We start from the raw sequence: 12921 nt of genomic DNA on the forward strand, positions 1-12921 counted from the left end.
GAAAGCCGATCGAAACCCTTCCAGTCCCCTTCTTGTTTCCATTGTTACAAGACTCTTCTTAAAGTGTAAAGGCTTTGCTTAAGATCTCTTTTGTTCTATTGTTGCATTTAAAATGTCTTCTTTTAATGAGGGAATGGTGGTGGTGGTGGTGGGGGGCAAATTATTGGCATGAAGAGACCACAGGAAGGCATGTTGCTTGAGTGACTTTAAACACCAGATGAACCCAGAAAAGTTATATAAAATTATTATTTGGTGGCTAGAACCTTTAAATAATAATAATAATAAAAAAATCCAACTTTAAATCCAAGCAAATGCTGGAGACCAGTGGTTGAACCTCTTGTTATCTGCTGAGCCCAATGTCAAATCCTAAAGCGCTTCATGAAGAATTTATTAGACGCAATGCCTCTTTTCACGCTGCTCGGAGCCTAGTTGGGGACAAGACATAAATGACCGCACATCGAATGACCATAAAGGCCGTATTTAATATCAGGTTATAGAGACAGTGCAAGCTTAATGACCAAATGTACCATGCCAAAATCTATTTGTTCTTTTGTCATATTGGACTATTATATTGGACAAGAAATAGCGAGAGGTTTTCCTTTGGATCTACTATCATGGGAAGAAATATTGTACTACTACTCATTCAGTTCAACATCTCTGTTTATCATGATGTCACAACATCATGATAAATGGAGAAAAGATTGAAGTTGTCAAGGATTTCATTTTACTTGGATCCATAATCAACACCCATGGAAGCAGCAGTCAAGAAATCAACAGACGCATTGCATTGGGCAAATCTGTTGCAAAAGTGTTGAAAAGCAAAGATATCACCTTGAAGACTAAGGGGCGTCTGACCCAAGCCATGGTGTTTTCAACTGCCTCATATACATGTGAAAGCTGGATGATAAATAAGGAAGACTGAAGAGGAACTGACACCTTTGAATTGTGGTGTGAACGAAAAATATTGAATACACCTTGGACTGCCAAAAGAACAAACAAATCTGTCTTGGAAGAAGCACAGCCAGAATGCTTCTTAGAAGCAAGGATGGTGAGACTGTCTCACATACTTTGGACATGTTATAAGGAGGGATCAGTCCCTGGAGAAGGACATCATGCTTGGTAAAGTAGCGGGTCTCATTGAAAAAGAGGCAGACCCTCAACGAGATGGATTGACACAGTTGCTGTAACAATGGGCTCAAGCATAACAATGATTTTGAGGATGGCGCAGGATGGAGCAGTGTTTCGTTCTGTTGTACACGGGGTCGCTATGAGTTGGAACGGACTCAGTGGCTCTGACACCAACAATAACAGTCATTTAGTTAACAAGAGGTGTATGTGTATATTGTAAGGAGACGTGGGGGTACCAGGATGATGGTAGATAGTATGGCGCTGGAAAAAAACGAGGAACTAGCCTTGGCTAAGTGAGTTTTACATGCTGGATGTTAATAAGATATATAAAGAATGTTCACACCTCGGAGTAAAAATAGTATTACCCTTTCATCGATAACCTGCTTGTTTGATCTACTTCATACAACTCTTGATCCTCATATGCCCAAATTAGCAGAGAATCCAGTGTTTTATTTATCACTCATTGACCGAGCAAGTATTTTTATATGCCTACTGAGTTAGTTCGAATCCACCAGGCACTCCTTGGAAACTCTATGGGGTAGTTCTATTCTGTCCTATAGGGTCGCTATGAGTCGGAATCAACTCGAAGGCAATGGGTTTGGTTTTTTTTTTTGTACTGGGTCAGGTACGCCGGGACTCTCAACCAATATGTCCAAGGGTCCCCAGGGATGTTCACTCATGGTGGACAGCCCTTCGGGTCACACTTATTGTGTGCTAGGGGGGCAAACACTCAGACAAGGCTCTTGAGGCTGTGGGATTCCACAGCTGCCAAACTTCATAATAGTTTTATTAGTTTAGCCTTAAATTTATAGGTTAATGTGGGTAGATGACATTTTCCAGGCATTTGTTTCTTGCTTGGTAATTTGTTTTAATCTTTATTATTTTCTTTAGGATGTTCTTCGCTGTTTCTAAATTTCGTGCAGTCAGAATGAGAGTTTTCCCTTTATGATAGACCAAACAAAAACAAGAAAGCCAAAAACCTACATTAGTGGGTTTTCTCACCCCTCAGAACTCTGCAGGATAGTCTAAGAACATTCTGTGAAAATATGGTCGAAGTCTGCTTCAACTATGAGGTTTCATTTCATTTCAAAACACAGCTGAGACGTTGCCACAGCGATGGGTAACAGCAAAGATCACCGGCACCAGTGTTCCTCGGTTGTTTTGAGTTCATCGTGAGGTTCTTCACCCACAGGAAGAGTCAAGGTCTCTGAGGCTTCCTTGAGCACCTACAGATCTTTAATGGAGGCCGCCATTTGGTGTGAATTAATTTCTTCTTGAGGAGATGAGCTGTGAAGAATACCAGACTGTTCTGGAAAACAGACAATGGGGGTGGGGGTGGTGGCTGCCTTCCAAGGGAAAAACACATCGCTTCCAACAATAATTAGGAAGTATAGGTGTTGTGAGAGATCTGTACAAAAGACTTTTAGTATAAGGTCATCCAAACATATTTGTAGGTAGAACTGGAGACACACAAAACCTTGCCTCATTAAAACTCCACTTCCAGTTGTTGACTCCTCCTGATTCATAGTTCGGTGTTCCAAAAGCTGAGGGCTAAAAAGCATCACTCAAAATAGCAGAGAATTTAGCCAGACCTTTCATGTAGCACAGTAGCCATGTGAAGGCCCACCCACAGCTACGTGAATTATTAAAATCTACCCCAAACTATGTTTGTTACATTTTTAGATATGAAGAGCTCATTAAAAAAACAAAAAAATTTTAACCCTTACATTTAGAATGCTTTGTTCCTTCAGGTACTATTTCTTGAGGCCCACTGCATGCCAGACGCTGCTCTAAGCATGGGGGTTACATTGGGGAGAAGGCCGATGTCCTTCCTCTCAGGGACTTTGTATTATTTGATTCCGATTAATTAAAAGCAAACAAAACCCCACAAGAAAATCAGACATCGTGAATCCCCAACTTTACAAAGGAGAGATCTAAGCTTTACAGAGGATGACTCACATGTCCCGGTCAAGTCAGGGGCCCAGTTAGGATCCTGAGCCAGGCCTGGGGAGGTTAGCTGTGGATTTGTCCTAAACGCTCTTTATCGTGTAGAGGAATTTCCCTTCTAGTTCTGGTTTGCTAAGTGTTTGTATCATGAAAGGGTGTTGGATTTTGTTAAATGCCTTTTGTGCATCAATTGAGATAATCATGCAGACCTTTTCCTTTGTTCTATTAATGTGGTGTAGCGCACTGAATGATTTTTTAATGTTGAACTACCATTCCTGGGATACATCTCACTTGATCGTGGTGTATAATCGTTTTAATATGCTGCTGGTTTCAGTTTGCTAGTATTTTGTTGAGGATTTTTGCATCTATATTCATAAGGGATATTGGTCAGTAGTTTTTTTGTGATGTCTTTATCTGGCTCAGGAAAATGCTAACACAGAATGAGTTGAGAAGTGTTCTCCTCTCTTCTTTATTTTGAAAGAGTTTGAAATGAATTGGCACTAATTCTTCTCTAAATAAGTTCACCACTAAAGCCATCTGGTCCTGGATTTTTCTTTGTTGGGAGATTTTTAATTACTGATTCAATCTCTTCACTCGTAGGTCAGTTGAGATTTTCTATTTCTTCTTGATTCAATTTAAGTAGTTGCAAAAGACCTCTTCATTTATTTATTTATCTCAGTTTCCCATTCTCTCTCTTTCTCTCTTTTTTAAAATTGTGCTTTAGGTGAAAGTTTACAGCTGAAGTTAATTTCTCATATAAAAATTTATACACGTATTGTTATGTAACATTAGCTGCAATCCCTGTAATGTGATAGCACACTCCTCCTTTCCGCCCCAGGTTTCCCATGTCCATCCAACCAGCTCCTGTCCCTTCCTGCCTTCTCATCCTGCCTCAGGACAGGAGCCGTCCATTTGGTCTCGTGTATCTCTTGAACTAAGAAGCGCACTCTTCACGAGTATTATTTTATGTTTTATACTCCTGTCTAATCTTTGTCTGAAGAGTGGGCTTCGGGAATTGTTTTAGTTCTGGGTTAACAGAGCATCTGGGGGCCATGGCTTGGGCGGTTCCTCCAGTCTCAGTCAGACCATTAAGTCTGGTCTTTTTACGTGAGTTTCAGTTCTGCTTCACACTTTTCTCATGCTCTGTCAGGGACTCTCTGTTGTGTTCTCTGTCAGGGCAGTCATTGATGGTAGCTGGGCACCATCTAGTTCTTCTGGTCTCAGGCTGATGCAGTCTCTGGTTTATGTGGCTCTTTTGTCTCTTGGGTTAATATTTTCCTTGTGTCTTTGGTGTTCTTCATTCTCCTTTGCTCCAGGTGGGTTGGGACAAATAGATGCCTCTTAGATGGCCACTCGCAAGCTTTCAAGATCCCAGACACCACTCGACAAAGTGGGATGCAGAACATTTTCTTAATAAACTTTGTTATGCCAATTGACCTAGATGTCCCCTGAAAGCATGGTCCCCAGACCCCAGCTTCAGCTACTCCTGTCTCTCAAAGTGTTTGATTTTGTTCAGGAAACTTTTTAGATTTTGCTTTAGTCCAGTTGTGCTGACTTCCCCTGTGCAAAAGACCTCTTTAAAGTGTTAACAAGCAAATATGTCACTTTGAGGACTAAGGTGCTCCTGACCCAAGCCATGGTATTTTCTATCACCTCGTATGCATGCGAAAGCTGGACAATGAATAAGGAAGACTGAAGAAGAATTGAAGTCTTCAGGTAATGATGTTGGCTAAGAATATTGAATATACTATGGACTGCCAGAAGAATGAACAAATCTGTCTTGGAAGAAGTACAGCCAGAATGCTCCTTAGAAGTAAGGATGGTGAGACTTCATCTCACGTACTTTGGATATGTTATCAAGAGGGACCAGTCCCTGGAGAAGGACATCATGCTTGGTAAAGTAGAGGGTCAGCGAAAAAGAGGAAGACCCTCAACAGTGTGGATTGACTCAGTGGCTGCAACAATGGGCTTAAACATAACAATGATTGTGAGGATGGCACACTACAGGGTAGTGTTTTGTTCATAGAGTTGCTATGAGTTGGAACTGACTCCATGGAACCTAACGACAACATGTGTTCTTAAGGAATTTACCATTTCCTCTAGATTATCTAATCTGTTGGCATACAATTGTTCATAGTATTCTCTTATAATCTTTTTTGTTTCTGTATGATTGGTAGTAACATTCCCGCATTCGTCACTGATTTTGTTATTTGCATCTTCTTTTCTTCTTTGTCAGTACACGTAGTGGTTTGTCAATTCTGTTGATCTTTTCAAAGAACCAACCTTTGGTTTGATTGATTCTCTCTATTGTTTTTCTTTTTCCGTTTTGTTTATCTCCACTCTAATCTTTATTACTTTCTTCCATCAGTCAGCTTTGGGCTTAGTTTGCTCTTCTTTTTCTAGTATCTCAAGGTATAAATTTAGGTTATTGATTTGGGCTTTTATTCTCTTGTAATGTAGGTGTTCATAGCATAAATTTCCCTCTGAGTACGCTTTCCTGCATCTTGTAGGTTTTGGTGCTTTCATTTTCATTGATCTCTAAAAATTTTCTGATTTTTCTTGTGATTTCTTCTTTGATCTTTTGGTTGTTTTATAGCATCCTGTTTAATTTCCACTATCTGCGAATTTTCCATTTTTCTTTTTGTTATTGATTTCTAGTTTCATTTGATTGTGCTCAAAGATGCTTTTTAATATTTCAGTTTTTTAAAATTTATTGAGACTTGTTTTGTGAACTAACATATGACTAATCCTAGAGAATGATCCATGTGCCCTGAAGAAGAATGTGTATTCTGCTGTTGTTGGGAGGAATGTTCACTATCTATCTGTTAGGTCTAGTTGTTTAGAGTGTTGTTCAAATTCCTTATTTCCTTATGGATCTTCTGTCTAGATGTTCTATCCATCATTGAAAGTGGTGTATTGAAGTCTCCAACCATTGTTGTAGAACTACGTATTTCTACCTTCAATTCTGTCAATGTTTGCTTCATGTATAACTAACTTTTTAAAAATTATTTTTCTTATTAATCTTTATTGAGGAATAATTCACATAAAATACAATTCACCAATTTTAAGGGGACATTATGATGATATTCCTCCCCCTTCCCCACCATCCACTCCTAACCTCCAATCTTCTTTTGTCTCATGGAGTTACCTAGTCCAGATCTTTCACATAAGTGGGATCATACAATATTTGTTCTTTTGTGTCTGCCTTACTTCACTTAGCATAATGCTTTCAAGGTTCATCCATTTCATCTAGATTATCTAGTTTGTTGGCATATAAACTTTTGTTCATAGTATTCTCTTAAAAGCCTAATATATTTTGGGGCTCCGACACTAGGTGCATATATATTTATAATTATTCTTCATGATGAATTGATCCTTTTATCATTATAAAATATCCTTTGTCTCTTATGTAACAGTTTTTGACTTAAATCCTATTTTGTCTGGTAATAATATAAACTAAAAAAAAAAAGAAACCAAACCATTGCTGTTGAGTCGATTCCAACTCATAGCGACCCTATAGAACAGAGTAGAACTGCCCCATGGGGTTTCCAAGGAACACCTGGTGGATTCAAACTGCCAACTTTTTGGTTAGCAGCCATACCTCTTAACCACTATACCACCAGGGTTTCCGTGATATCAATATAGCCACCTTAATTTTCTTTTGGTTACTATTTGCATGGAATATTTTTATCATCCTTTCACTTTCAATCTGTTTGTGTCTTTGGATCTAAAATGAGCAGTCTTTTGTATACAGCTTTTTTTTTTCCCTATCCATTCTGCTTATCTCTCCATCTTGATTGGAGAGTTTAATCCATTTATATTTAAAGTAATTACTGATAAGGAAGTAGCTACTTCTGCCATCTTGCTATTTGTTTTCTGTGTCTTATCCTTTTTTTGTTCATATCCTCCAATACTGCCTTCTTCTGTGTTTAGTTTTTTCTTTTTTTGGTAGTGAACTATTTTGATTCCCTTCTCCTTTCATTTTGTGTTCTTTAGATATTTTCTTTGTGGTTACCATGGGATTATTTTTAACATTCTAAATTTATAACAATCTGGCTTGAATTGATACCAACTTAACTTTAATAGTATATAAAAACTATAGGTCCATCTACCCCCATGCCACTTTATGTTGTTGTCACAATTTTTATCTTTATACATTATGTGCCCCATAACTTAAATTTATAATTATTTTTATGTATTTGTCTTTTAAATTATGTACGATATAAGAAGTAGAGTTACAAACTAAAAAAATACAATAATACTGTCTTTTATGTTTGACCATGTAATTACTTTTACTGAAGATCTTTATTTTTTCACATGACTTTGAGTGACTGCCTAGTGTCCTTTCATTTCAACTTGAAGGACTTTCTTTAATATTTTTTGTAGGGCAGGCCTAGTGGTAACAAACTCTCTTAGCTCTTGTTTATATTGGAATGTCTTAATTTTACCCTTGTTTTTTTGAAGGACAGTTTTGCTGAGTATAGAATTCCTGGCTGACAGTTTTTTTCTTTCAGTACTTTAAATATGTCATTCCACTGTCTCCTGGCATGCAGGGTTTCTGCTGAAAAATTTGATGTTAATCTTATTGAGGCTTTCTAGTATGTGACAAGCTGATTCTCTCTAGATGCTTTCAAGATTCTCTGTTTGCCTTGGTTTTTGACATTTTGATTATAATGTGTCTAGGTGTGAATCTTTTCGAATTTATCCTACTTGGTTGTTGAGCTTCTTGAGTGTGTAGATTCATGTTCTTCATCACATTTAGGAAGTTTTGGCATTATTTCTTCAAACAGTCTATCTGCCCCTTTCTCTCGTCTTCTTTTTCTGGGATTCCTATAACGTGTATATTGGTCTGCTTCATGGTGTCCCACAAGGCCCTTAAACTTGGTTCACTTTTCTTCACTCTCTTTTCTTTTTGCTCCCCAGTCCCAATAATTTCAATTGTCCTATCTTTAAAGTCAATGATTCTTTCCTCTCCCTCCTCCAATTGGCTATTGGGCCCTTCTACTGAATTATTCATTTCAGTTATGGTGCTTCTCAGCTCCAAAATTTGTGTTTGGTTCTGTTTTATAATTTCTATCTCTTTGTGGATATTCTCATTTTGATTATACATTGTTGTCTTGATTTCCTTTAATTCTTTGTCCATGTTTTCCTTTAGCTCATTGAGCATATTTAATACAGTTGTTTTAAAGTCTTTGTCTAGTAAGTCCATTGTCTGGGCTTTCTCAGGGATGGTTTCTGTTGCTTTAATTTGTTCTTTTGAATGAGCCATCATTTCTTGTTTCTTTGTATGCCACTTACAGTCTACTTTTTCTGGATTCAGCATTCACTTGATTTCTGTAAATCTCTGAATGTTTTCCAGAGTTCTGACAAAGTTGTTTCTGCTAGTTTCTGCTTTTTTGGGGGGCTTCTGTGGGAGAATGGGAGCATGGAGTTGCTTATGCTGCCATCTTGCTGATGCGTCCATGAACAGATTTAAAATTTTGCTTGATGATTCATATCATGTTTATGAGCATCAATTACTACATATTATCATTAATAGGGAGTTTAAGTGTCTTGCCCAAGGTTAGACAGCTGTTAAGTGGGGAAGCTATTCAAGTGTAGGCAGTCTGGCTCCAGAGCTCATGCTCTTAGTTGTTATGCTATGATGCCTTACCAAGAGTTCAAGAGAGGCAGATATCACTGTGGGTTAGAAATGACTTGTGCTAATAGTTCTTGTTGCCCTGGCAAGGAGAAGGAATCTGAGACCTGAATAAGTAAAGAAAACAAAAATGTTATTCCAGACAGGAAGAACTTGTTTGAGCCAAGAAATATTCATTCGGTATTAAGGGAACAAATATGTGAGCTGACTAATTTAAAGAGATTTTGGAAAGGTAAGTTTGTGCAGACTAAGGAAGCCTTTGCCTTGCCTGCCTGCCTACGAAATTGAAGGTTTCCAGGTTTCCCATGTGGAATTAGACCATCCAAAATTTGAGCTTACTGTCTGTGAAAAAAAATACAGATGTCTTCATCTCTAAGCCAGTCATTTGGCTGTTTGCTCACAGATCCATTCTCTACCTTTTCCTAGCTCTGTTCCATATTACAGGGAACTACATTTTCCAGGATTCCTTAACTGGCTTCTGGCTAAATTTGTCCAGTGGGAGGCAGTGGTAGGAGATTGGAGGGTGAGAGATAGGGTGAAGCCAGGGTAGTTTTCAGCCTCTCCCTCTGTCCCAGGCGGTGTCTCCAGCAGTAACTGTGTCTCTTCTATGGCTTCTAATCCTGGCATCCCTGCTGTGGTTTCAGCTTCTGTTGAGTGGACCCAGATCCTGGCCTCTGGTAACATTGCCTCTTTCATGCTGATCTCTTGAGTTCCTCACAGTCCTCTAGGTGTCCACAACTTCAACACTGTGCAACATCTTCCTGGAAATTTCATTTGCTGAAAATACCTAGAATTTTTTGTTTTGTCATCTTTTCTTGACTAGACACTGACTGATACACTACTCTTCCCCACTCAAATTTAATAATATTTTTGATGTTATGATATATATATACACATATATATATCATAATTATATACTCTGGGTGGTGCAAACAGTTAATGCACTTGGCTGCTAACAAAAAGGTTGGATGTTTGAGTTCACCCAGGGGCCCCTCGAAAAAAAGTGCTGATGATCTCTTACAAAAAATAAAAAAAATCAGTTATTGAAAACCCTATGGAGCATAGTTCTACTCTGACACACACAGGTTCACCATGAGTTGGAGTCAACTCAACAGCAACTGGTTTTTGGATATATATGTATATATCCCCAAACTTTGCTTCCAAGTTGGATCCCCAGGCAGAGGAATGGCAAGTCAAAATTTGCCTCTTAGAATTATTACTTTGGTAACATGTGGAGAATGTTGGCAGATGCTGAGACTAGAGGCGGGGGATCTTGTTTGGAGGCAATTTCAATAGTCTAGAATCGAGATCATGAGTGCTTCAAGCTAGGAAACTGTAGTGCATAACCACAGGAGGGAATGGACATGAGAAATGCTAAAGAACTAAAGAGGAAGGACCAGGTCGCTGACTGGATATGGCTATGTTAGAAAGACGGAGGAGACTGGAATTACTCTCAGGATTCTCTTGGGTGACTGGATGTAAGATGATTCTCTTTGTTGAGCTTGAGGATATAGGAAGAGGAGTAGATTTGCATGGATGAGAAGATAATGAGTTCAGTTTGGTGGCATGTTGAGTTTGAGGGCATGTTGTTCTGTACTCTGGTTTGGGAAGGAGATAAATGGTTGGAAGTCATCAGCATAGGCGATGCTGGAAGCAATGGGTGTAGGTGAAATCTCCTGGAGGTATGAAAAGAAGAGGGCTAACGAGGGAACATGGAAGAGCATTGTCATGGATTGAATTGTGTCCCCCAAAAATATTTGTGTCAATTTGGCTAGGCCATGAGTCCCAGTATTGTGTGATTGTCCACCATTTTGTCATCAGATGTGATTTTCCTATGTGTTGTAAATCCTATCTCTATGATGTTGATGAGATGGGATTAGTGACAGTAATGTTAATGAGGCAGGACTCAATCTAGAAGATTAGATTGTGTCTTAAGCCAATCTCTTTAGAGATATAAAAGAAAGAAGTGAGCAGAGAGACAGAGGGACCTCATACCACCAAGAAAGAAGAGCAGGAGCACGCGTCCCTTGGACCCAGGGTCCCTGTGCTGAGAAGCTCCTAGTCCAGGGGAAGACTGATGACAAGGACCTTCCTCCAGAGCCAACAGAGAGAGAAAGCCTTCCCTTGGAGCTGGTACCCTGAATTTGGACTTCTAGCCTCCTAAACTCTGAGAGAAGAAGCTTCTGTTTGTAAAAACCATCCACTTGTGGTATTCTGTTATAGCAGCACTAGATGAATAAGGCAAGCATCAACATGGAAAAGGAAGAATGAGAACTGAGTCAGAACAGCCAGAAGGCTAAGAAGAAAATCAGGACAGAGTGACATCATGAAAAGCAATGGAGAGTGAGTTTCAAATACTGCCTTGTCAAGTAGAACCAGTCATTGTGATTGACAATTAGAAGGATGAGTACAAACATAAGTAAGAGGTAAGCATAGGGGATGAGATTTGAAAAAGTTTTTACTTTATGGTTCAACACACACACACACACACACACGAGAAATCACCTTTTTAGAGTTTTATTTTCAGGTAAGGAAGGCAACATCTATTATATATTATCTAATTGGTCTAAAGAAAAAGAATGAGGGACTTGTGCTGCCTTTTCATTTGCTTCTTCCCCTACTTTCTCCTGCCTCACACACATATAACATTGGAGTCACATCAAGAGACCAAGATAGCTTCAACCGGTCAGAGCCTTTTATCCAAGTCTGCAGAGAATCTCGATAAGCCCCAATTGATGGGTCTAGAGCTATTTTACTACAAAATATGCTCCCTCTTTCTTCTGTAGGGTGCTTTGGATAATTAAGTGGAGTACCATCTTGTCCGTAAGAGTTCTGAGAGTTGTTATTTTTTATTTTTTTAAATAGACTTTATTTTTAGAGCTGTTTTAGCTTTACAGAGAAATCGCCCAGAAAGTAAAGGGAATTATTATTTCACTCTGCATAATGTTTTTCAAGGTTCATCCATGTTGTAGCATGTATCATAGCTTCATTTTTCTTTATGGCTGAGTAATATTCCATGGTAATATATAGCATATTTTTTTATCCATTCGTCTGTCTATGGACACTTGGATTGCTTTACCTTTTGGCTATTGTGAATAATGCTGCAATGAACATTGGTATGGAAATATTTGTTTGAGTCCCTGCTTTCAAATCTTTTGGGTATCTATCTAGTAATAGAATTGCTGGGTCATGTGGTAATTCTGGTGGCGCAGTGGTTAAGTGCTTGGCTGCTAAGTTAAATGTTGGTGGTTGGAACCTACCAATGACTCCATGGAAGAAACCACCTGGTGATTTGCTCCCGTAAGTTTCAGCCTAGGAAACCCTATAGGATACTTCTACTCTGTCCTATAGGGTCACTATGAATTGGAATTGACTCGACGACATTGGTTATGGGTATATAAGCTGGAATCGACTCAAGGGCACACAACAGCAATGTGTTAATCCATTAACTTTTGGAGGAATCACCAAACTTTCCCACAGTTCAGTACCGTTTTACATTCCCACTAACAATGAATGAGGTTTCAAATTTCTCTGCTTCCTACCAACACGCTTTTGAGAGTCTTTTTTTTTTTTTTAAACTGCTGTAATTGAGAGTCGTTTTCACTGTCGTTTCATTTTCAGCCTACTGACGGGGCACTGCTGGGCTACAGCGCAGTCCTGGCTACCTACTTCCTGGTCTGAGCAGATGCTGCTGCCGTCCAGACAGACACGCAGGAGGGCACCATTGGTGTCACAGCTGGAAGGGTTTCAATGTCATTTGACAACCAAGACTGTAGGCCCAGATTCTCTAGGGTGAGGTGAAGTGACTCTAGTGGGTACTGGAGAGTTTGTGAGAGGCTGGTAAAGGGGAAGACACTGGGTAAAGTCTTCTGGCTTAGAGTCATCTCAAATATTTGAAAGGATATTGTTTTGAGACCTCAAATGGTTCAGTATAAATATTCCAAATTGTCCCTTGGCTCACTGAGCAGAGTGTAGGAGCCAACATGCAGAGTGAGCACCATTGGAGGGGCAGGGCTCACATGGAGGACACCAATGGGAGCCTTGACCCTTTGCTGCTGTGGGAGCTGTAGTCCCCAGGAAGCCCCCAGAGGGCCTGTCATACATGCTTCTAGCCTGGGTAAGTGCTCTCTTGACTCACCTTTGACTCAACTTTGAAAACACCATGCCTTGCCCTACGTCCACCTCCACCCCGTGACCCACCCCCACCC

This window comes from Trichechus manatus, unplaced genomic scaffold, assembly GCF_000243295.1.
Source record: "Trichechus manatus latirostris isolate Lorelei unplaced genomic scaffold, TriManLat1.0 scaffold00160, whole genome shotgun sequence".
NCBI classification, from domain to species: Eukaryota; Metazoa; Chordata; class Mammalia; order Sirenia; family Trichechidae; genus Trichechus; species Trichechus manatus.